Source organism: Trachypithecus francoisi, unplaced genomic scaffold (assembly GCF_009764315.1).
Source record: "Trachypithecus francoisi isolate TF-2019V2 unplaced genomic scaffold, Tfra_2.0 Lachesis_group6, whole genome shotgun sequence".
In the NCBI taxonomy this organism is placed as follows: Eukaryota; Metazoa; Chordata; class Mammalia; order Primates; family Cercopithecidae; genus Trachypithecus; species Trachypithecus francoisi.
The window spans coordinates 84,050,501-84,077,344 of record NW_022681471.1 but is presented as its reverse complement, the minus strand read 5'-3'; the positions used below and the strand labels follow the sequence as shown (position 1 = coordinate 84,077,344).

General features: G+C 38.6%; 1 long non-coding RNA gene and 2 pseudogenes across 2 annotated transcripts; 2 read left to right on the top strand and 1 right to left on the bottom strand.

The window, feature by feature from the left end:
- Window positions 1–926: 926 nt before the first annotated feature.
- Window positions 927–15,934, bottom strand: LOC117078167. Its single transcript, XR_004434940.1, has 3 exons — window positions 15,850–15,934; window positions 8,205–8,218; window positions 927–937 (listed from the first exon to the last, which is right to left on the bottom strand). It is a non-coding gene; the product is annotated as an uncharacterized LOC117078167 (long non-coding RNA).
- A 1,740-nt stretch (window positions 15,935–17,674) lies between these two features.
- LOC117077887 lies at window positions 17,675–18,955 on the top strand (annotated as a pseudogene).
- Window positions 18,831–24,252, top strand: LOC117077765 (annotated as a pseudogene). The gene is made up of 2 exons (XR_004434837.1): window positions 18,831–18,903; window positions 22,696–24,252. The product of XR_004434837.1 is annotated as an ATP synthase subunit beta, mitochondrial-like (transcript).
- The last annotated feature ends 2,592 nt before the right edge of the window (window positions 24,253–26,844 follow it).

The window sequence follows — 26,844 nt, the reverse complement described above, 5'->3', positions numbered from 1 at the left end:
GGAAAGCTATTAATTATTGCCTTAGTTTCAGCAATAATATCAGTTATTGATATACTCAGAGATTCAACTTCTTCCTGATTTAGCCTCGGGAGGATGTATGTGTCCAGGAATTCATCAATTTCTTCTAGATTTTCTACTTTATTTGCATAGGGTATTCTATGATGGTACTTCGTATTTCTGTGGGATCAGTGGTGATATCCCCTTTATCATTTTTTATTGCATCTATTTGATTCTTCTTTCTTTTCTTCTTTATTAGTCTTGCAAGTGGTCTATCAATTTTGTTGATCTTTCCAAAAACCAGTTACTGGATTCATTGATTTATTGACGGGTTTTTTGTGTCTCTGTCTTCTTCAGTTCTGCTCTGATCTTAATTATTTCTTGCCTTCTGCTAGTTTTTGAATTCATTTCTTTTGCTTCTCTATTTATTTTAATTGTGATGTTAGGGTGTCAATTTTAGATCTTTCCTGCTTTCTCTTGTAGACATTTAGTGCTGTAAATTTCCTACTACACACTGCTTTAAATGTGTCCCAGAGATTCTGGTATGTTGTGTCTTTTATCTCATTGGTTTCAAAGAACATCTTTATTTCTGCCTTCATTTCATTATTTACCCCGTAGTCATTCAAGAGCAGATTGCTCAGTTTCCATGTAGTTGTGCAGTTTTGAGTGAGTTTCTTAATCCGAAGTTCTAATTTGATTGCACTGTACTCTGAGAGACAGTTTGTTGTGATTTCTGTTCTTTTACATTTGCTGAGGAGTGCTTTACTTCCAATTATGTGGTCAATTTTGGAATAAGTGTGATGTGGTGCTGAGAAGAATGTATATTCTGTTAATTTGGCGTGGAGAGTTCTATAGATGTCTATTAGGTCTGCTTGGTAGAGAGCTGAGTTCAAGTCCTATATATCCTTGTTAACCTTCTGTCTCATTGATCTGTCTCATGCTGACGGTGGGTTGTTAAAGTCTCCCATTATTATTGTGTGGGAATCTTAAGTGTCTTCATAGGTCTCTAAGAATTTGCTTTATGAATCTGGGTACTCCTGTATTGGGTGCATATATATTTAGGATAGTTAGCTCTTCTTGTTGAATTGATCCTTTACCATTATGTAATGGTTTTGTCTCTTTTGATCTTTGTTGATTTAAAGTCTGTTTTATGTGAGACTAGGATTACAAACCCTGCTTTTTTTTTTTTTTTTTTTTTTTTTTTTTTTTTTTTTTTTTGCTTTCCTTTTGCTTGGTAGATCTTCCTCCAGCCTTTTATTTTGAGCCTATGTGTATCTCTCCATGTGAGATTGGTCTCCTGAATATAGCACACTGATGGGTCTTGACTCTTTATCCAATTTGCCAGTCTGTGTTTTTTAATTGGGGCATTTAGCCCATTGACATTTAAGGTAATATTGTTTGTATGAATTTGATCCTGTCATTATGACGTTAGGTGGTTATTTTGCCTGTTAATTGATGCAGTTTCTTCATAGCATCAGTGGTCTTCACAATTTGGCATGTTTTTGCAGTGGCTGCTACCAGTTGTTCCTTTCCATGTTTAGTGCTTCCTTCAGGAGGTCTTGTAAGGCAGGCCTGGTGGTGACAAAAATCCTTCAGCATTTGCTTGTCTGTAAGGATTTTATTTCTCCTTCACTTATGAAGCTTAGTTTGGCTGGATATGAAATTTTGGGTTGAAAATTCTTTCCTTTACGAACATGAATATTAGCCCTCACTCTCTTCTGGCTTGTAGAGTTTCTGCCAAGAGATCCACTATTAGTCTGATGGGCTTCCCTTTGAAGGTAACCTGACCTTTCTCTCTGGCTGCCCTTAACCTTTTTTCCTTCATTTCCACCTTGGTGAATCTGACCATTATGTGTCTTGGGATTGCTCTTCTTGAGGAGTATCTTTGTGGTGTTCTCTGTATTTCCTGAATTTGAATGTTGGCCTGCCTTGCTAGGTTGGGAAAGTTCTCCTGGATAATATCCTGAAGAGTGTTTTCCAATTGGTTTTATTCTCCCCATCACTTTCAGGTACACCAATCAAATGTAGATTTGGACTTTTCACACAGCCCCATATTTCTTGGAGGCTTTGTTCATTTCATTTCTTTCTTTATTTTCTTTTCTTTTTCTTTTTTTTTTTTTGAGACAGAGTCTTGCTATGTCGCCCAGGCTGGAGTACAGTGGCATGATCTCGGCTCACTGCAAGCTCTGCCTCCCGGGTTCACACCATTATTCATTTCTTTTATTATTCATTCTCTAAACTTCTCTTCTCACTTTATTTCATTAATTTGATCTTCAATCACTGATACCCTTTCTTCCACTTGATCGAATCTGCTATTGAAGCATGTGCATGCATCACATAGTTCTCATGCCATGGTTTTCAACTCCATCAGGTCATTTAAGGTCTTCTGTACACTGTTTATTCTAGTTAGCCATTCATCTAATCTTTTTCAAGGTTTTAACTTCCTTGTGATGGGTTCGAACATCCTCCTTTAGCTTGGAGAAGTTTGTTATTACTGACCTTCTGAAGACTACTTCTGTCAACTCATGAAAGTCACTCTCCATCCAGCTTTGTTCTGTTGCTGGTGAGGAGCTGTGATCCTTTGGAGAAGAGGCACTCTGGTTTTTAGAATTTTCAGCTTTTCTGCTCTGCTTTCTCCCATCTTTGTGGTTTTATCTACCTTTAGTCTTTGATGTTGGGGTTTTTGTGTAGATGTTCTTTTTGTTGATGTTGATGCTATTTCTTTCTGTGTGTTAGTTTTCCTTCTGACAGTCAGGTCCCTCAGCTGCAGGTCTGTTGGAGTTTGCTGAAGGTCCACTCCAGACCATTTTTGCCTGGGTATCACCAGTGGAGGCTGCAGAACAGCAAATACTGCAGAACAGCAAATATTGCTGCCTGATCCTTCCTCTGGAAGCTTTGTCCCAGAGGGGCACTTGGCTGTATGAGGTGTCAGTTGGGCCCTACTGGGAAGTATCTCCTGTTATGCTACACAGGGGTCAGGCGCCCTCTTGAGGAGGCAGTCCGTCCATTCTCAGAGCTGAAACACCATGCTGGGAGAACCAATGCTCTCTTCAGAGCTGTCAGACAGGGATGTTTAAGTCTGCAGAAGTTTCTGCTGCCTTTTGTTCAGCTATGCCTGCATCCAGATGTGGAGTCTATAGAGGCAGCAAGCCTTGCTGTGCTGTGGTTGGCTTGGCCCAGTTCGAGCTTCCTGGCCACTTTGTTTACCTACTCAAGTGTCAGCAATGGTGGATGCCCCTCCCCTTGCCAGACTGCTGCCTTACAGGTTGTTCTCAGACTGCTGCACTAGCAGTGAGCAAGACTCCATGGGTGTGGGACCTGCTGAGCCAGGCACGGGATATAATCTGGTCTGCCAGTTGCTAAGACAGTTTAAAAAGTACAGTATTTGAGTGGGAGTGTCCCATTTTTCAGGTACAGTCTGTCACGGTTTCCCTTGGCTAGGAAAGGGAAATCCCCTGACCCTTGGGCTTCCTAGGTGAGGAGACACCCCACCCTGGTTCAGCTCACCCTCCGTGGGCTGCACCCACTGTCCAACTAGTGCTAATGAGATGAACCAGATATCTCAGTTGGAAATGCAGAAATCACCCATCTTCTGCATCAATCACACTGGGACTGCAGACTTGAGCTGTTCCTATTTGGCCATCTTGGAATGGACCCACCCAACTTATTTAATTTTCTAAAAACAATGCTTTAATAAAATTCAATGCCCATTTTCTCAAATGGGAAATATTTCCAAAGGAGTATGAGAGTAAATTTTATCTTCAGGGTGTTTCACAAATTATTTAAAATTCTTCCTTCTACTTCAGTCAGAATAGAGGTAATTTACAGCTTTTTCCTGAATCTTCCATAGGAAGCAGAGACTTGTCTGACTACATAATTCTACAATACATAAGCCTTGTTGAACATTACCCCAAAGGCACTGGATGTTTTCCAGCAAGGAACTGAGGAGATCAGATCTGTGGTTTAGCAAAATCTCTTTGGCTGCAGTATGGAGAAAAATGGACTATGTGGGAGGGGAGAAGGGAGAGTGGAAGACCCTTATCCAGGCTACAGATAGTGGTGATCTGAAATAGAGTGAAGATGGAGAGAAGGAAATGAATATGAGAGATGTTTAGAAGACCGCATCAATAAGCCTTGTGGATTTCTTGGATCTTGGCAGTGAGGGAGAAAAATGGGTTAAGTGGGACACCCACATTCTGGCTTGGGTAGGAGATGAGATTCAGAATACAGGAGGAGAAGCAGGTCAGCTGCCTTGAGCTTCTCTTGGGTATCTTGTCCTACTGAAGTATCATTGGATTTTAAATGGTTGCTTAAGCCATACTAATGCTCAGCCTCCCACAATACACAGTCACAGAGCAAAACAAGGTGCAGCCTGCCCGCAGAATTGTGGGAGGGCTGAGTATTGCCTATGACATTTGTGTATTGGAGCCAAGATTCTCTCTTTAAGCATGAGTAACCCACACTCAGTTTCCCATGGACTCTTCTCAAAATGACAATTCTTAGAACCACAAACTGAGCCTATCATCATAGGTATGATAATGCTTCCTGATATGCATCCTGGGGTCCTCTGGCATCTCAGGGTGCCGACATGCCCCAAGTGATATCAGGGGCAATCTGAACAAAAATGCCAAATGATTCAATGCATTAAATAAGGCTACATGCTCTTCTGTGGCTTTGGTACCTGCCACTGGTGCCTTTAGAGTAGCTTTTTTGGCTCCTCTTGGACATGCCCATACATTTTCCTGATGGGAACACCACCAGTCCTTCATTCTTTCTCTTTAGGGATGGGAATGAATCTGGAGGCAGACATGGAATATTTACATCCTCAAAATTTTTAAAAAACTATTCAATTACATTGAAGTTTCCCCAGGTGTTATCCACTGTATCACTTATTCTTAGGCAATGAACAGTGGTGCATTTCTTACTTCAACATATATCTGAAATCCATCTTATTAGTATTCATAATATCAAGAATAAGTAACTTCCTTCTACCATTCTTCATGTGCATTATCTCTAGGTGGTCACTGTCATTTGGATGCCCAATGTAGATATGAGGCATCTGAGACGGTGACTAGCACAGTAACAGACCTGTTATCAAATCCCTGACAGGCAATGGAGTCAGGAGTTTTGTGCACTTCCCCTGATGCCCCAGACATTGTTCTTTCACTCTCTGGTTCATTAAAATGATGCTATTCCCACTACCACCACCCTCCCTGTCTTACAGGGTTGTCTGTGTAGATTTATGCAGCAGGCTTTACCTCACCTCCAGCCTCTCCTAATCCAAGGGCCACTTGGTCATAAGATGATCATAAGATGATCCTCCTGAGGAGCCACTTACTTGTTTCCAATCACTAGTCTATATTCCTTAGATACTGGGTTGTGCACCTTGCTAGCTCAATGGGGTTTGGCCCATACAACATCCTTAAAAAACGAGACATGATGGATCAAATGAATGAACAAACAAATGAAGAAATGAGACAATGTATCTTCCTTCCTTAACATCTCTCACCTCAAGTCATTAGTGTGTTTGATCCTCAGCCTCAGGTTTTCCCAGTTCATGAGCCCATAATGATCAAGCAGGGGAAATCTTCAGACTCAGACCTCTGTGCATTTGCATGCCTGCATGCCTGCATGCATGTAGTCATGTAGAAGTGCACCCATTCATATGTGCACCAGTATTTGATTGCTCACCTTTATCCTTGCTTCTGATTCTATGTGAAGGTTCTGACACTGGTCCCTCTGAGATAGACCATCCACTCAGCACTTGTCTATTTAAAATTTAGCACACTTTATCTTATCAGGCCTTCACAGATTTCATGAAGAGTGGGCATTCTCATTCCCTTCCTGTGGATGTGGAATCCCAGCATGTAGGAGCCTTACCTAGTTAGAAGCATGGGCACAGGAGAGGAATGGGGCCAGGGTACCAACAATAATGGTGGCCATTTCTTGAGCAGTTTGTCTCTGCCAGGCATTTTGCATATATGTCCCATTTATAATATCGTTACTATGATGCCTATAATTCTAAAGATGAGGCATCTGAGACATAACAAAAACAAATACTTGTTCAACATATGTGTTAAGTTTTGTGACCTGGGTTCAAGCCCAGGTTTGTTTGATGTCATAGCCTATGCCTTTATCACGAAGCCAAGAGTGGGGTGTGGTTGCAGACTGATGGAGTAGGGAACAGTGTGTGTGTGAAGGATTGGGAGGTACAACAAGGCAAGGGGGTATATCCCAGCTGAGATAAATCCTACCTCCCTGAGAATCTTGAATGACTCTGAGGCCGGAGGTCATCTATAGGCCATTTTCAATTACTCCATAATTGTCTGGAGTCAACATTTCAAAATTAATAAAAGGCTTTGTAGCCTGAAAGGTACAGAAAGAATTCAACTCTCTACTTACAATATACTCACAGTTGAGGAGGGTGGGGATAGTTTGCACATATTCTTTTGGTAAATGGAGGTTTTGCCCTCCTCCTTCCTAAGTACATATGACAGGGTCATCCTGAAAATTGTTATAGAAAGAGTACTCCTAGTTTGGAGATATGAAGGTATCAGGGACAACCTGGAATTGTTACCTTAAGGACAATAAAGGGATGCCTTGTATAAGCAATTGAACAGTGGACACTGTATAAGGAGGACTAGTGAGAAATAAAGGGCCTTTTAAACTGTGGTCAATAATTTAGAGTTATGGGGTTTTAAGCAGGTAAAAAATTCCATTTGTTTGTGTCCTCTTTGATTTCACTGAGCAGTGGTTTGTAGTTCTCCTTGAAGAGGTCCTTTACATCCCTTGTAAGTTGGATTCCTAGGTATTTTATTCTCTTTGAAGCAATTGTGAATGGAAGTTCATTCCTGATTTGGCTCTCTGCTTGTGTGTTACTGGTGTATAAGAATGCTTGTGATTTTTGCACATTATTTTGTATCCTGAGAGTTTGCTGAAGTTTCTTATCAGCTTAAGGAGATTTTGGGCTGAGACGATGGGGTTTTCTAAATATACAATCATGTCATCTGCAAACAGGGACAATTTGACTTCTTCTTTTCCTAACTGAATACCCTTGATTTCTTTCTCTTGCCTGATTGCCCTAGCCAGAACTTCCAACACTATGTTGAATAGGAGTGGTGAGAGAGGGCATCCTTGTCTTGTGCCAGTTTTCAAAGGGAATTTTTCGAGTTTTTGCCCATTCAGTATGATATTAGCTGTGGGTTTGTCATAAATAGCTCTTATTATTTTGAGGTACGTTCCATCAATACCGAATTTATTGAGTGTTTTTAGCATGAAGGGCTGTTGAATTTTGTCAAAAGCCTTTTCTGCATCTATTGAGATAATCATGTGGTTCTTGTCTTTGGTTCTGTTTATATGCTGGATTACGTTTATTGATTTGCGAATGTTGAACCAGCCTTGCATCCCAGGGATGAAGCCCACTTGATCATGGTGGATAAGCTTTTTGATGTGCTGCTGAATCCGGTGTGCCAGTATTTTATTGAGGATTTTTGCATCGATGTTCATCAGGGATATTGGCATTCCAGCCTGGGTGACAAGGCAAGACCGTGTCTCAAATAAATAAAATAAACATAACATATCATTTGTGTGTGTATGTATATATATAATATATATAGCATATATATGTACATGCACACATATATATATGATTTGCTAAAGTATTAGTAAAGATTTTTGTATCTATATTCACAATATATATTGATGTAGTCTTCTTGTAAACTTTGTTTTGTTTATTTTTGTGTCAAAGTACTGCTCACATTACAGAATGGTAGGAAAGTGTTTCCTCTGGTTCTTTTATTGGAGTAGATTGTGGAAAGTTGATGTTATTACTTCTTTAAATGTTTGGTAGAATTCTGGGCCTGGAGTGTTCTTTCTGGGAAAGTTTTTACTAATATGTAGGGCTATAAAAACTATCTATTTCTTTACAAGAAACAGCATCAACTCCTACCTACATTCAACAGTAAGAATGAGCCTCTACCACTGGATATTAATAGAGGTCAAGTGGAGAATCTGGAATTCCATTCCCATCTAGAAGAAATGAGGAAGTACCCCTCTTTTCCTGACAGCATGGGAGAAAAAAGATTTAAATAAGGTCCATAGTGTCATAAAACCCAAAATGCCTAGGTTTCAATAAAAAATCATTTACAATACCTAGAACCCAGAAAATCTCTACCTAAATTAGAAAAGACAAGGCCATCTGAAATGACAAGAAAAAAAAAATCTTCCCTATAACAGCTACAAGAGCACTGGTAAAATATGTCAAACAAAATTTTCAAAACTGGAAATTAACTAAATATTTGCAATAACTGAGAAGTGCTTATTCAAGAAAAATGTTGAATCTCAACAAGAAATGTGAACTTCATGGTGTTTTAACTTGCTCTTGTTATATCCCCCACTCTTTACCTTCATGATATCCTTGGAAATGAATAGCCCCAGTGCTATAGTATCTGTGAAAACCAGCAACCTAGCAGCAAATGTGGGGTGGGAGTGGAGGATGCATTTGGAGATCCCCAAAAGCTTCACCCAGAGAATTACTACAATTTGACCTGTCTGGAAAGTCACTGAAAAGCTTCATACTCAAGGTTTATATTTATTTGACAAGACTCAGAGATCACTCTGAAAAACTCTATTGCCAAGGCATTTGTCAAAAACATCAGAGGCGAGTGTTTAACATAACAGCTGCCTTAGAAGAAGTTAGGGCTAATAAGAGGTTACAAAAAATTTAAAAGAAAAAAACTGGAGAATGAGGGTTTCACATATGGCTTGGAAAACCTACAACTTATTCTTGGGAATCTAGAAGGCCATGCATATGTCCAAGGCTTTGCACATACTCAAGAAAGACATGAGAAGGCCCTAATCTCTCACTTGTGGTTTTGCACAAGTAGGAAATGAAGGCAAAGGCAGAAATGTAAACTGCCTGCTGGAGCACTGAAGGTATATCTCAACACATACACAGAGCTTCTTGGTAAAGACTGGGAGACTTAATGGTTCAAGGCATTTAAGGAAATCCCTACTTTATCATTGACTACTAAGCTAACTGAGCGGAGAATTTGCTGTACATGACAAAAATACAGACTACAGAATTGGTTCAGTAAAGTCATTAAACAAACAACAAAAACAACTAGCAACAAGAAGAAATCCTAGTACATTAACAGCCTGCTGATGTTATTAATTCACACAAACTTAGTGGCTTAGGACAACACAAATGTATTATTTTATAGTTCTGGAAAGCAACACAAATTTATTATTTTATAGTTCTGGAAAGACCCATTCTAAAATGGGTCTTAGCTGACCAAAATCAAGTTATCAGCAAGAATATGTTCTTTCTGGATATCTTAGGATGGAATCTTTTTTTCTTACATTTTCCAGTTTCTAGATTCCACCTACATTCCTTGTGTGGCCCCAGTCTTTTGTCATGCTACCATCTCTTAGGTTATCTCTTCTGATTTCCTCTTTCACTTTTACACAACCTTGTAATTACATTGGGCCACTCAGTTAATCCAGGATAATCTCCCTATTGTAAGGTCAGCATATTAGCAAAGTTGATTGCATAAGCAAACTTAATTCCCTTTTACAATATAATCTGTTATAATAGAAGATTCTGGGTAATTAGGACATTAAACATCTATGAGCAGTAATTACTTATGTTTGCCATACCTGTAGTAAGGGACACCTCATTGCCAGAATTGCTTCATTATATTATTTAAAATGTCCAGTTTTTAACAAAAATTATGAGAATGCAAAAAAATAGATAATTATGGCCTATACACAGAAAAACATCCTACAATCAATAGAAACTTTTTCTGGAAGCGTGAATATTGAACTTAGTAAACAAAGAATCTAAATCAGCCATTTTAAATTTGTTCAATGAACTAAAGGAAACCATGTATAAAGAACGAAAAGAAAGTATGAAAACTATGTCTTCCAAAGTAGAGAATATCAATAAAGATATGAAAATTATTTTAAAAAGTATCAAAATTATGAAGAGAAGTACCACTAAAAAGAAAATTTTCACAAAGGAGCTCAACGGCAGGTTTGAACTAGCAGGAAAAAGGAGTGAGTAAGATATAGATACGTCAATTGATATTATACAGTCTGAGAAACAGAAAAAAGATGAATAAAAATAAATAGAGCAACTTGAACCTATGGAACAACATCAAGAGCACCAACATAGGCATAAGATTCTAGGAGAGGAGAGAAGTGAGAAAGAAAGAATGTTGAAGACATCATCACCAAAATTATGAAATTTGGTGAAAAACATTAACCTACACATCCCAGAAGCTCAACGAACTCCAATTAGGATTAACACAGAGAGTCACAGCTGAGTGCATCATAGTCAAACTGTCAAAAAGCAAGGGCAAAGAAAAAATCTTAAAAGCTACAAGAGAGAAGTGACTCATCATATACAAGGCATCCTCAAAAATATAATAGCTGACTTCTCATCAGAAACCATGGAGGCCAAGATGTCATTGGGATGGCATATTCAAAATGATTAAATAAAAAGGCTGTCAACCCAGTATTTATATCTGGAAAAAACCACCCTTCAAAAATAAAAGAATAATTAAAACTTTATTTGATAAACATTGAGATAATATATCACTAGCAGATTTTACCTACAAGCAAAACAAACTAAATAACCAAATTACAAAATGGGTTTGAGGTAATATGTGAAGAAAAGGTTCTGCTACTGAAAAAAAACGATTTTACAACACCATGTGGAAGATCTTAGTCCCTAGAAGAAAAATGTAGTTAACTATATCTGTAATTTATTTGGACAGTAATCCAGTAAGCTATAGAGATCTGGCTTCCTTCCTATTAACTCTTAATCTGTCTTAGGTTGCTCCTGATAGAATTTTCTGTGATCTGGTACAAGGAATACCATCACCACCAACTTTAGTGTCCACTAAAAAACTGAGGAGACTTCAGATGTTGTGCTTAGTTCACTGAACATACTAGTCTGATGCCTCCTTGTATGTTCTTCCTAGGATGTTCTTCTATAATACTTATGTGTAACAAGAAGTGGTAAACTGAGGACATTATATGTATAGAAGACCCTCAGAAGACCTATAAGGAAATGCATGACATTAGGAAATAGCTAAGCATTGTATCACTGCAAGTGTGGATATCCTCTATTGTCTGTAACATGTGAATAGCCATTCAAATAGAGTTGAGCCCCACTGCACTCTCCAAATACTGGGACCACATTGAGGAGGCACTGGTCAAAGGTGATCATGATTGTGTGTATCTCATATCCATGCATGTTCAGTCATCATAATTATCTCCAAAAGAATTTTTAGAGCATTACACCTCACAGAAAGGTTGGATTCTGACATTGCAGCTTTTCTCACATGTTCTATTATATAGGCAGTTCTGGCTGTAAACAGTGCATATCTAAGTGGATCCTTCTAGTTATGATGTCAATGGTGTATATCAAACTGGAACTGGAAAAATGAGGTTTATGTCTTCTGATTTACATAAGATGATGGAGAATAGAATGATCAGACCTTCAGTAAACATGAGTTCTTATCCCCTAAAGTATTGTACACAGTCCTTAACTGATATGTTTCATATCAAATGTGGAAGCCTACCCTACATAGACAATCTTGGGAATAAGAAGAGGAACAAAGGTATTACTCTAGCCTGAAAGGGTCTTGTTAAATAATGACTCCTGACTTCATTATTTAAAGTGCTGTTTTGAGCATACAGAAGGTGGATGGGTGCAGGTTAGTGCAAAGCAGAAAGTTAAGCAGGGTTTTGAGTTGCTGCTAGATCAAGCGTCCATTTTTGTGATCTAACTCAGGATGCAGACATTTGGGGTGAGTTGTGTGTAATAACTGACAAAGCCCAGGGAGATGACACAATCATCAAAAAGGACAGAGGAAGGGACCATGAGCTTGGTCAGATTCTCAGATACGTATGTGGCTTAGGGAATTATAAAAAGTACTTTGACTGGAAGAAGCTCTTGTCTAGAAGTAGACCTCTGTAGAAGTTTAGGATGTGATATTGACTAACAGTGTGCCTTGGACAAGTTGCTTAAATTCCTTAAAGCCCCAATTTTTTTTTCTATGCAACGGGAATGATACTATCTGTTATAGCATCATCAGAAACACATTGTCAGGAAGCACATTGTAAATCCAAAATGCTTTAAAATGCAAAGTGTTCTGGTGTAGCACAGATCCATTCTTTAATCAAAGTGAAGAGTTGTGTTTGGTAAGAAAAGAAAGCAGAAAATTTGTTTGTCAAGGAAAATAAAGTTTCTATATGTGACAATGACATTTTTAATGAAGCAATTATTTTAAATGCACTGATTGCTTTGATTATTTGTATAATATGTGCTGGTAATAACAATAATGATACTGATGCCTTGTATTTCCAAAGTTTATAGCACTCTTGATTTATCTTACCAGATGTTCCTGATAGCTGTGTCTTTACTCTCAAATATTGAATAGGTTCGTGACTGGGACCATTGTGTTCCATTGCCATGGTTTTACTGGATTTCATAAGCTGTTGCTTAGCAATCCCACCTGTCACCCAGCTATTTTCCCTTTGCACTGTCTTTACATTGTACCACCAGTAAAATGTAGCTGAGCTCTTGGTGAGGGAAAATACTAGTCTCCAAACAAAGTTTAATCTTCCCACTTTGGGCTATTTTCTTTCTTTTTAGTTTATTTTTTTTTTTAAATCAGAATGCCAGATGCCAGAGAGATTTATATTGTAGTGATAAATATAGGGTGTGTGAAGTCAAAGCAGACCTGTATTCACATCTTGGGCTTGACAACTTATTAGCTATTTGATCTTTAGTCAATTACTTAATCTCTCCATGTCTCACATTCTTCATCTATAAATGTGATAATTATATTCATCTCAGGGGGATATTGTGAGGATTAAATCAGATAACACATCAAAAATGCACCCGGCACTTAATAGGGCCCCGTAACTGTTATCTGCATTATTAAGACAGAAAGCAGGTGGTAAAAACACATCTGCCTAATGCACACCTTTCTGCAGCAAACTGCTCTAATGTGCTGATGAGAGTCTTAAAATTCTACATCAACTACTAACGTTGAATAACCTAGTTTTGATAGCTGGTATAAGGCTGTAATGCAATGATTACAATCAGCTTGTAATCAGTGAAACATTGACCAATACATTCCTATTGGTCCAAATGACAGTTCCATGGGTCCCAGTGACTTTAATCCCTAGATGAGTGACAGCATGCTGTATGTATGTTATGTTTTATTTGCTACTGTTTCTATTTGCTTCTAATAGATATCTGTTAGTGGTTATCTGAATGGATACTGCTAATGAAGTAACATGAGACTCAATGTCTCCATCCTACCTAACAACAACACTAATATGCCCATTTATATTGTATATGTATCCATAGGAAAACAGTGTTTACTTAAAATTCTCTATTGCCTTTTAAGGAAATGAGTTATACTAAGTGGAGGAGATTTTTTTTTTTTTTCTGAGTGCTGTTTTTAGCTTTAGAATACTAAATGTCTTTTTGCATATTTCAAGGCAGAATTCAGTAAAGGGTAGGGTGTTCCAATTTAGCTTTAGAAACTGAGAGATTCTTACATTTGATTTATAATTGTTCTTTTGTGATGGGGGTGAAGGGGGGCTGACAGCCAGTAGGACAAGATCTAGAGAAATTTAGAGGCTTCCTAGAAGAAGAATATAGAGGGGAATCCTTCTGGTTGGAGAATGTGGCCAATGCAGGTTTTTCTGGTGAAACACTGAGGAATAAACTTCATCTGTTCCCTGAAATCCTCACTCACTGCTGTGATGTGAATGGATTATTCTAAAAAAGTCTAGGCGGGCACGGTGGCTCACGCCTGTAATCCCAGCACTTTGGGAGGCTGAGGCAGACAGATCGCGAGGTCAGGAGTTCAAGACCAGTCTGGCCAACACAGTGAAACCCCATCTCTACGGAAAATACAAAAATTATCTGGGCATGGTGGCGGGTGCCTGTAATCCCAGCTATTCGAGAGGCTAAGGCAGGAGAATCGCTTGAACCCAGGAGGCGGAGGTTGCAGTGAGCCGAGATCGTGCCACCGCACTCCAGCCTAGGCGACAGAGCTAGACTCCATCTGAAAAAAAAAAAAAAGAAAGAAAGAAAAGAAAAGCCTGAAAATATTCTGATTCCTATTTCATGTTTGGGTTTGGAAATAAGAGTCTGCATGTCTAGGTAGCAAACATGAGGTTTACATTTAATCTCCACAAACCATACTTGTGTGAATTAAGAAGCATGATAATGTAAAAAGACAGAGATCACCATTCACAGGTTACACAGCAATGAAGGGTATTTACTTTGCTCTAGCTAGAAGCCTACAGTCTAAATAAGCACATGAGAAGCCTGAGGCAGTCTCCTGAGTCACGTGACAGTTGAAAAGTCTCTAGTGAGAGTTCCTAGGCTCCTGGGGTTGCTGACACTGCCCTCCTAAAGGAATGCTTGAGTTTCTTGTATCACCACAGATACTAACTAGAAGGAGTATTACTGTACTGCTGTCACTCAGATACCTGCTGGGGCAAATCTTGAGAGCTCTGTAGAAGATAAGTGGAAACTTCTCAGTTGAGAAGATTCAAACAGTTTCCTTGAAAACAAACTTTCCAAATCAAAATAATATGGTCATAAATCATTTACAATCACTTTTTTTTTTTACCATTTAGAAACAATTTTTCAGCATTAGTTGTTTTGTTGCTTTTTCTGCCAGGCCACAAGTTTATTCCTGTCACTTTTAAAAATCTTTTGATCCTTTGTTTTTACTACGGCAATGGATATTTTTTAACTTTTCTCCCCCAAACAAATTGTGCACTTATCAGAATCAAGGGGCATTATTGATTTTGTATTTCATAAAGATGATTTTTATGTCTATTTTAACATTTTATTTATTATTTTCCATAATTGAACATTTTAATATATTTTCAGAAAGATATACTTACCGTACTTTTAATTATTACAAATTGTTCATACATATATAATAATTATTTGAAAAACAAAAGGTTGACAAATAGAAGGGTGATTAGGGTGATTAATCCTTAATTAAGTCATTCATTCTTGGAACATGGTAACTCATTCTCTCACCTTTATGGAGATAAGCACAAAAAGTGATACTTTACACTGTTTGTAAAGTAAATATGTGTGTCTTTGGAGAATGTTTTCTCTTGTAAGCATCCTGTCTAGGTATATACCAATCCTTGGTCAGTTCTAAAAAGGTCTGCTTGGGACTAAAGCTAGACAAAATGGATTCAATTATGAAGCTGTTAGTAGGCAGAACCTGGCAGTGGCAAGAAGGTAAACTGAGCACAGGAATTAAAAAAGTGAATTGTGAGTAAATTGAAATGTAAATCAATCTGGAGTAGAACTTAAGAGAAACTGGACACTATGGGGAAGATAATAACAGGATAATTGAAAGAGGTGTGAGAGGCCGGGTGCAGTGGCTCAAGCCTGTAATCCCAGCACTTTAGGAGGCCGAGACGGGGGGATCACGAGGTCAGGAGATCGAGACCATCCTGGCTAACCCGGTGAAACCCCGTCTCTACTAAAAAAAATACAAAAAAACTAGCCAGGCGAGGTGGCGGACCCTGTAGTCCCAGGTACTCGGGAGGCTGAGGCAGGAGAATGGCATAAACCCGGGAGGCGGAGCTTGCAGTGAACCGAGATCCGGCCACTGCACTCTAGCCTGGGTGACAGAGCGAGACTCCCTTTCAAAAAAAAAAGAAAGAGGCATGAGAATGCAGAATTTAAGAAAGATTTAGGAAGCCTTGATTCAATGACACTTCTACCTGTCCTCTGGTCCCTCAGATAAAAGGTTCTGCATCCTTTGCCGTTTCTTACTTCTTTTAAACAAAAATGATGGGAGGCCATTATTTTGTACTGAGCCCCTGCACTAGGCCACAACAGACCAGACCAAATCAAAATTGAGTCACTCATGCTAAATGTCACGTAATCAAACTGAAGCTTTAAGGAAGCAAATAGATCCTGAACAGACCAGTTTTTCCTGAAATTAGGAGATTCCAGTCTACCTGCATTAGCATAATAAGGAAGTCCCTTCTGCTTCAACCCTTACAGAAAAGTAACCAAAATAACCTTATATTAACCAATGAGCTTTTTTCCTATTGTTTTAGTTTCTTATTCCCACCCGACAAAACCCACTGTTCTGATATTGTCCAGCAGCTTTCATTCTATTTTGTAGAATGAAAGTAACCCTGATTAATGAATTGTGAATAAAAACCAATTAGATCTATAATTAAGTTGTTGTAATTTTGTCTTACCATGTTTTCATTTAGGAAGAGCCTGCTACATTGTATGCTACTTATAGTGTCAGGAACATGCTTAGTGTGGGTCTTGGTTGCTTTGGAAAATACTCTGTTCTGTGCCCTTTCTAGTACATTAGATCTGTAAACTGGGCATCTGCAGATTTGGAGCATCAGTAAGCCTAAAATGATAGCGCTGTCCACACTTTGAAAATACTAAAGCAAGTTATAAAACCTATCCTGGTCTTGTGACGAGAGGTCAGGAGAGTTAGTTGTTGAATTACTTCTTTTCAGAAATCAAGGCAGTGCGAGGGTGAACTCAACGAAGGGAGGTGCTCAATCTGCTACCATATTTATGACTTACCTTACTGGCCCTACTTTCTATATCCTCATTTAATTTTGGAAAGTGATATAGGGAAGAATATGTTTCAATGTCCCAGGACTGAAGGAAGAAATTCCTAATCAACATCACAATTTCCAAGCCTTTTAAAGTAAATAATTCTTCTACAGCTATAGACAATTATTAAATTAATCTAAAAACACAATGTGCATAATTTCACAAAAATGACTAAAATTTAAAAATGAGAATATTCTTATAAATTTGGAAAATGCTAAAACTTATAAGAGATGACCTGAACTAGCTGCTCTTCCCAATATAGACCTGGGACAGAATGTCAAGTGCCAGAGTAAAGAAAGGATGGATGCACACTTTCTGAGGTCTGGTTCATTCTGAATAGGGAAAATAGCCAGAATGACTGTCAGAAAATTTCACCAGAGGGAGAGGATTTCTCTCAAAAGAAGATGTCTACTTGTAATATGCAAGAGAATCTCTTTTTCTAGTCAATCATCTGAACTTATCAAGGGAAAGTCAGAGGATATCTATTTGGAGTGTTCTATGCTACTGAAGACCATCCAGAATGTATTTGTGTGTTGGCGGGTGGGGCAGTATCTTAATCTGAAGGGGTGTAGAAACTAAGTAATTCTGAGTTAAGGTTGCCAGATAAAATACAGGACACCTACTTAAATTTGAATTTTAGGTAAATAATAAATTTTATTATTTTTATTATAAGTGTGTCTCATTATTTGTTATTTATCTGGAATCCAAATTTAACGAAGTGTCCTGTATCTATTTGTCCTATTTGGCAAACCTTGTCTTGGTGTCATGAGTAAATAAAGATTCCTCAAGAAGAAGTAATGAAATTGGAGTCATGTGTCAAATTTATATTATAAGAGGAAATTAGTAGCACTGATGAGAATCAAATCAATAACTCAATCCCATTAACAATAGCTGCAAAAAAAAAAAAAAAAAACCCTAGGAATATACTTTATCATTAAGTGAAAGATCTCTACAAGGAGAACTACAAAATACTGATGAAAGAAATCATAGACGACTCTACCGGCGGGATTTGACAGTATGATGTCTCACAGAAAGTTCTCTGTTCCCAGACATGGGTCCCTCGGCTTCCTGCCTTAGAAGTGCAGCAGCAGGCACCATGGGAAGGTGAATTGCTTCCCTAAGATGACCCTTCCAAGTCGGTCCACCTCACAGCCTTCCTGGGATACAAGGCTGGCATGACCCGCATCTTGTGGGAAGTCGACAGGCCAGAATCCAAGGTGAACAAGAAGGAGGTGGTAGAGGCTGTGTCCATTGTGGAGACATCACCCATGGTGGTTGTGGGCAATGTGGGTGACAGGGAAACTCCTTGAGGCCTCCGGAACTTCAAGACCATTTTTGCTGAGCACATCAGCAATGAGAGCAAAGGGCTATAAGAACTGTCATAAATCTAAGAAGAAGGCCTTTCTCAAGTACTGCAAGAAATGGCAGTATGAGGATGGCAAGAAGCAGCTGGAAAAGGACTTCAGCAGCATGAAGAAGTACTGCCAAGTCATCCACGTCATTGCCCACACCCAGAGGCACCCACTTCCTCTGTGCCAGAAGGCCCACCTGATGGAGATCCAGGTGAACCGAGGCACCATGGCCAAGAAGCTGGACTGAGCCCGAGAGAGGCTCAAGCAGCAGGTACCTGTGAACCAAGTGTTTGGACAGGATGAGATAATCGACATCATTGGGGTGACCACAGGCAAAGGTTACAAAGGTGTCACCAGTCATTTGCACAGCAAGAGGCTGCCCCTCAGGACCCCCTGAGGCCTGTGCAAGGTGACCTGCATTAGAGCATGGCATCATGCTCGTGCAGCCTTCCCTGCGGCATGCACTGGACAGAAAGGCTACCATCACTGCACTGAGACCAACAAGAAGATCTATAAGATTGGCCAGGGCTACCTTATCAATGACGGCAAACTGATCAAGGACAAGGTCTCCACTGACTATGACCTGTCTGACAAAAGCATCAATCCCCTGGGTGGCTTTGTCCACTATGGTGAAGTGACCAATGACTTTTGTCATGCTGAAAGGCTGTTTGGTGGGAACCAAGAAGTGAGTGCTCACCCTCCACAAGTCCTTGCTGGTGCAGACCAAACAGCGGGCCCTGGAGAAGATTGACCTTAAGTTCACTGACACCACCTTCGAATTTGGCCGTGGGCACTTCCAGATCAAGGAGGAGAAGAAAGTATTCATGGGACCACTCAAGAAAGACCAAATTGCAAAGGAAGAAGCTTATTTAGTGCCAGGAACAGATTTTGCAGCTGGTGAGGTCTCAATAAAAGTATTTTCCACCGGCAAAAAAAAAAAAGAAAAAAAAAGAAATCATAGATGACACAAACAAATAGAAAAATATCCGTTGTTCATGGATTGCAAGAATCAATATTGTGAAAATGACCATACTATGCTAAACAATGTACAGACTCAATGCAATTCTTATGTAAATGCCAACATCATTGTTCAGAGAATTAGAAAAAACAATCCTAAAATTTATATGAATCCAAAAAAGAGCCTGAATAGCCAAACTAATTCTAAGCAAAAAGAACAAATCTAGAAGCATCACATTACCCAACTTCAAATCATACTACAAGGATATAGTAACCAAAATAGCATGGTACTGTGATAAATGTAGACCCATAGACCAACAGAATAGAATAGAGAACCTAGATATAAAACCAAATACCTACAACCAGCTTGTCCTTGATAAAGTAGACAAAAATATACACTGCAGAATGGACACTTGATTCAGTGTCCTTGGGTAGTCATGAGTAAGAGAATAAAACTGGATTCTGACCTCTCAGCACATACAAAATTAACTCAAGATAGATTAAAGACTTAAATCTAATACCTGATACCATAAAAATTCCCAAAGTAAACCTAGTAAAAACTCTTCTGGACATTTGCCTAGGCAACGAATTTATGAGTAAGACCTCAAAAGCAAATGCAACAAAACAAAATTAAATAAATGATACCCAATTAAACTGGAAGCTTCTGCACAGCAAAAGAAGTGACCAACAGGGTAAATGGGCAACCTACAGAATGGGAGAAAATATTTGTAAACTGTGCATCTGACCAATGACTAATATGCAGATATGCAGAATCTATAAGGAACTCAAACAAATCAGTAAGAAAGAAAACCCTAAATAACCCCATTAAAAAGTGAGCAAATAACATGAACAGAAATTTCTCAACGAAGATATGCAAATTGCCAACAGGTGTATTAAAAAAATACTCAACATCACTAATCATCAGGGAAATGCAAATTAAAACTACAATGAGATACCACCTTACTCTTGCAAAAATGACCATTATTAGAAAGTCAAAAAACAACAGATGTTGGCATGGATGTAGTATAAAGGGGACATATATGCATTGCTAATGGAAATGTAAAGTAGTATTTACAACCTCTGTGGAAAACAGTATGGTGATTTCTCAAAGAACTAAAAAGAGACCCGTCATTCAATCCAGCAATCCCACTACTGGTTATCTACTCAAAGGAAAATAAGTCATTGTATAAAAAAGACACTTGTACATGTGTGTTTATTGCAGCACAATTTACAATTGCAAATGTATAGAATCAACCTAGTGCCCATCAAGAAAATGTTCCACACACACCATGGAAGACTACTCAGCCACTAAAAAGAATGCAATCATCTCTTTTGCAGCAACTTGGATGGAACTGGAGGCCATTATCCTATGTGATGTAACTCAGGAACAGAAAACCAAATATGGCATTTTCTCACTTTTAAGTAGGAGCTAAGTTATGGGTATGCAAAGGCATAGAGAGTGGTAATATGAACATTGGAGACTGAGAAGTTGGGAAGGTAGAAGGAGGGAAAGGAATAGAAAACTACTTTTACAATGTACACTACTAGGCTGACAGGTGCCCTAAAATCCCAGACTTCATCACTATATAATTCATCCATGTAACTAGAAACCAGTTATACCCCAAAAGCTATTGAAATAAAACAATATATGTAAACTAAAATAAATTTAAAACTTCTCTATGAAAGACACCACCAAGAGGATTAGTAGACATGCCACAGACTATGAGAAAATGTTTGCAAAATACATATCTAATAAAAGACTATTATCCAAAATGTACAGTTAACTCTTATAACTTACAAATAAGAAAGTAAAAAATCAGATTTAAAAATCATCAAATAATTATCCTAATCAAATTGATGCAGGAACAGAAAACCAAATACCACATGTTCTCACTTATAAGTGGGAGCTAAACACTGGGTACTCATGGACATAAAGGTGTCAACACTGGACTGGACTATACACTAGACACTAGACTGACTATTGGAGAAACAAGTAAAGAAAGTGGGGGGCATGAGGACTGAAAAACTAACTCTTGGGTACTATTCTCACTACCTGGGTGACACGATCATTTGTATCCCAAACCTCAGCATCATTCAACATACCCATGTAACAAACCTGCACATGTACACCCTGAATTTAAAACAAAAGCTGAAATTATTTTACACATTTTAATCCTGTGTTTTAATGAAGATTAATTAATATAATACAGGAACAAAATTAAATTACTATAATACAAAAATATTTTAAAATGGGCAAAAGACAAGAACAGATATTTCACCAAAGAAGATATACAGATGGCAAATAAGCATGTAAAAAAAAATGTTCAACATCATGTGCCATCAGGAAAATTCAAATTAAAACAACAATGGGATACCACTACACATCCCTTGGAATGACCAAAATCCAGACCAGTGACAGCACCAAATGCTGACAGGTATGTGGAGCAATGGAAACTTTCATTCATTGCTGGTAGTAATACAAAGTAGTATAGCTACCTTAGAAGACAGTTTGGCAGCTCTTAAAACACTAAACATACTCTTACCATGTGATTTGGCAATTGCTGTCCTTGGTATTTACCTAGATGAGTTTAAAACTCATGTCTACAAAAAACCCTGCACACAGATGTTTATAACAGCTCTATTCATAATTGACAAAACTTGGAAAAAGCCAAGATGTCCTTCAGCAAAACTGTGGTATATCCAGACAATGGAATATACTCAACAATAAAAAAAGAGCCGTCAAGCTATGAAAAGGCCTGAAGAAACTTCAAATGCATATTTCTAAGTGAAAGAAGCATATATAAAAAGGTTGAATACTGTATGATTCCAACAGGTGACATGCTGGAAAAGGCAAAACTACGGAGACAATAAAAAGATAGTGATTACCAGGTGTCGGGGGTGAGAAACAGATGAATAGTCAAAGCTCAGAGGATTTCTAGGTCAGCGAAATTATTCCATATACTACAATGGTAGATGCATGTCAGTATATATTTATCCAAACCTAGAGAATGTATAATACCAAGTCTGAACTCTAATGTAAGCCATGACTTTCAGAGATAATGTTATCAGTGTAGCTTCACCATTTGTAGAAAATGTATCACTCTGGTGTGGGATGTTGACTGTGGAGGAGTCTGTGCATGGAAGGGAACTCTATAATTTCTGCTCAAGTTTGAACCTAAAATGTCTCTAAAAAGTAAAGTCTGTTTTAAATAATTACTCATATATCATGCAGCTATTTACTGAGTATCTGGTGTAACATGATATCATAAAGCTCTTCAGTAGGCTTCTTCTCTATATTCGACTTCAATTATAAGAAAGAATTACCCAATCCGTATTCTAAAGATCAATAACAGCAAATAAGGAAACAAATAACAAAAGGTTTATAAAAGTCCATAAATATTTGCTGCAAAATCATAAATTGAAATGGACAGAGAAATTAGTCGGTTTATTTTTAAAACAAATTTAATTAGAAATGTCTGAAAAACATTTCTGACCACTTCTTCGTTTACCCATCGTAAGTTAATGCCAAGCTCTTAACCACCTCTATGTTTTTACATGCTCAAAATACATATTTCTTCAAAGCATTTAAATTGAAAAATTGAATACATAGCACATGGCTTAGCTAAAGAAATGTAAGTAAATTTAGAAAGAGTTGTTTTGATCACATTTTAGAGATTTTCTGCAGGAAAAAAAGGCAGTTTCTACAAAAGTAATACCTTTCAAAATTGAAAGTGCTAGACTCCACCGGACTCTACCATGTGAGTCTTGTTGGTCCTGCGGCTGCTGCCTCAGTCTCTAGGACCTTGCGGGGACTCAGTCCTTCAGCATCGCTATCCATAGCTCAGCTCTTACTGCAGGCCATTCCCACAGCAGTCCATCCTGCCAGGGACAATGCAGCACAAGCATCTCCTTTGTTGAAGGCAGACGCTCTCACCGGGAGCATCATGGCAATCATTAATGCAGTGGTGGATGTCCAGTTTGATGGGATATCCTAAATGCCCTGGAAGTGCAAGGCAGGAAGACCAGGCTGATTTTGGAGGTGGCTCAGCATTTGGGTGAGAGCACAGTAAGGACCACTGCTGTGGGTGGTACAGAAGGCTTGGTTAGAGGCCAGAAAGTCCTGGATTCTGGTGCACCAATCAAAATTCCTGTTGGTCCTAAGACTTTGGGCAGAATCATGAATGTCATTAAGGAGCCTGATGAAAGAGGTCTCATCAAAACCAAACAGTTTGCTCCCGTTCATGCTGAGGCTCCTGAGTTCATGGAAATGAGTGTTGAGCACGAAATTCTGGTGACTGATATCAAGGTCACCAGATCTGCTAGCTCCCTATGCCAAGGTTGGCAAAATTTGACTTTTTGGTGGTGCTGGAGTTGGCAAGACTGTAGTGATCATGGAGTTAGTAGGCAATGTCGCCAAAGCCCATGGTGGTTACTCGGTGTTTGCTGGTGTTGGTGACAGGACCCATGAGGACAATGATTTATTCTGTGATCTGATGTTATCAACTTAAAACATGCCACCTCCAAGATAGTGCTGGTATATGTCAAATGATTGAACCACCTGGTGCTCGTGCCCAGGTAACTCTGACTGCACTGATTGTGGTTGAATACTTCACAGATCAAGAAGGTCAAGATGTATTGCTATTTATTGATAAAATCTGTTGCTTCATCCAGGCTCATGCAGAGGTATCTGCCTTATCAGGCGGAATCCATTCTCCTGTGGGCTATCAGCCTACCCTGACCACTGACATGAGTACTATGCAGGAAATAATTACCACCACCAAGAAGGGATCTATCACCTCTGTACAGGCTATCTATGTGCCTGCTGATGACCTGACTGACCCTGCCTCTGCTACTACTTTTGCTCATTTGGATGTGCTGTCCCATGTCATTGCTGAACTGGGCATCTGTCCAGCTGTGGATCCTCTAGACTCCACCTCTTGTATCATAGATCCCAACATTGTTGGCGATGAGCATTATGATGTGGCCCATGGGGTGCAAAAGATCCCGCAGGACTACAAATCCCTCCAAGGACTCATTGCCATACTAGGTATGGATGAACTTTCTCAGGATGACAAATTGACTATGTCCTGTGCACAGAAAATACAGCGTTACTTGTCTCAGCCATTCCAGGTTGTTGAGGTCTTTACAGGTCATATGAGGAAGCTGGTACCCCTGAAGGATACCATCAAAGGATTCTAGCAGATTTTGCCAGGTGAATATGACCATCTCCCAGAACAGACCTTCTATAGGCTGGGACCTATTGAAGAAGCTGTGGCAAAAGCTAGCTGAAGGCCATTCATTGTGAGGGGTCCTTGTCCTCTGTACTGTCCGTCTCCTTGCCCCTAATCCAAAAAGCTTCAGTTTTCTGTGTAGGCCACACAAGAAACTTGATTGAAGATGTCTTCTGAAAATTATTTAAGGTTTCCAATAAAATGTACACCCATCAAAAAATGAAAATGCTATTAATAACTTTCAATTTCCAAATTAGAACTAATTTTTATTCCATCTGCTTTTTTCCAACCTTTATTTTAGGTTCAGTATGTCCATGTGCAGGTTTGTTACATGACTAAATTGCATGTTACTGAGGTTTGGCATACAAAAGATCCCGTCACCCAGGTAGTGAGCATGGTGTCTAATAGGTAGTTTTTCAAACCTCTTCTCCATCCCACCCTTCCCCCTCTAGTAATCCCCAGTGTCTGCTGTTCCTATCTTTATGTCCATGTGCACTCAATGTTTAGTTCCCACTTACAAGTGAGAACATTCAGTATTTAGCCTTCTGTTTCTGCATTAATTTGCTTGGATAATTGCCTGCAGCTGCATCCATGTTGCTGCAAGGACATGATTTGGTTATTTCTTAAGACTGTGCAGCAATCCATGGTGTATATATACCACATTTTCTTTATCCACTTCACTGTTGATGGGCACCTAGGTTCATTCCATGTCTTTGCCATTGTGAATAATGCTGTGATGAACATACAAGTTCATGTGTCTTTTTGGTAGAATGATTTATTTTGGGGGGGTTATATACCAGTAATGGAACTGCTGGGTTAAATAGTAGTTCTAAGTTCTTTGAGAAATCTCCAAACTGCTTTTCTCAGTGGCTGAACTAATTTATATTCCCACAGTGTATAAGCAGTCCTTTTCCTCCACAACCTTGCCAAAATCTGTTATTTTTGTCTTTTTAATAATAACCATTCTAACCAATGAATCTCACTGGTTTTGAGTGTGATTTTGATTTACGTTACTCTAATAATTAGTGATATTGAGCATTTTTTTCATATATTTGTTTGCCACATGTATGTCTCCTTTTGAGAAAGGTCTGTTCATGATCTTTGCCCATTTTTAATGGGGTTATTTGTTTTTTACTTGTTGAATTCAACATTTATGCTCCTTATACATTCTGGATAGTAGGCCTTTCTTGGATGCATAGTTTGAAAATATTTTCTCCCATTCTGTAGGTTGTCTGTTTAATCTATTAATAGTTTCTTTTGCTGTACAGAAGCTCTGTAGTTTAATTCGGTCCTACTTGTCAATTTTTGTTTTTATTGCAATTGCTTTTGGAAACTTAGTCAAAGTTTTTGCCCAGGCTGATGTCCAGAATGGTATTTCTTAGGTTTTCTTCTAGGGTTTCTACAGTTTTAGGTCTTACATTTCAGTCTTTAATTCATCTTGAGTTAAGTTTTGTATATGGTGCAAGGTAGGGGTCCAGTTTTGATCTTCTGCATATGGCTAGCCTGTTATTCCAGCACCATTTATTGAATAGGTAGTCCTTTCCACATTGCTTACTAGTGTTGAAGATCAGATGTTTGTAGGTGTGTAGCTTTATATCTGGGTTCTATATCCTGTTCCATTGGTCTATATGTCTGTCTTTGTACATATGCCATGCTTTTATGGAAAATGTCATTATTTCTCACAAGTGCTATGAGGTAGGTACTACAACTATCCCATTATATAGATGTGGAAACTGTAGCATAGAAGACACAGAAGAGATTAAATAGCTTGCCCAAATCCATGCACTTCTTGAATGACTAAAATTCAGAACTGAAGACTGTCTGATTCCAGAGGCTGAGCATGCTATACAACCACACAAACCATTAAGAATCCACATTTTTTGAGATTAGAGAACAAAGGCTCAAAATCGTAACAAACTTATATTGAAGAAACAGCTAGATGAGAAAAAGCCAAAATTAGTGCAGTCTAAATTATATAGCATTGAAAAAAGAAATGAGATTGAATACGTACTGCAATGTTATTTACATTATCAACTACCACTAAAAATATTCTTAAATATTCTTAAAGCTATTTTAGCACACCTCTTGTCCTAAATCCCAAATCTATGAAGTCTTTCTGTCTAAACCGAGCACACCAATAAAGCAGATCATGAGAGCAAGCATCATACATTGCTGGAGAAAACCCAACCATGAAGATCACAAGAAGAAATGTTGGAATGTGTTAGTGATATTTTATTACTGCTCAGACAGCAGTAGAAATATATTAATGTAAAAGTGGTTCCCATACATTATTTTCTTTAGAAAATATAATAGTAACTATCTCAATGGGTTTTTAATGAAAAATTAACTAGGTTTTTTTTTGGTTTTTTTTTTTTGTTTTTTTTTTTTTCGAGATAGGGTCTTAGGTAGGAGTGCAGTGGTGTGATTACGGGTCACTGCAGCCCGGATCTCCCAAGCTAAAGCCATCCTTCCACCTCAGCCTCCCAAGTAGGACCATTGGCGCATACCACCACACACAGCTAACCAGCTAATTTTTATTTTTTGTAGAGACAGGGTCTCACTATGTTGCCCAAGCTGGTCTCAAATTCCTGACCTCAAGTGATCCACGAACCTCAGCCTCCCAAAGTGCTGGGATTACAGATGTGAGCCA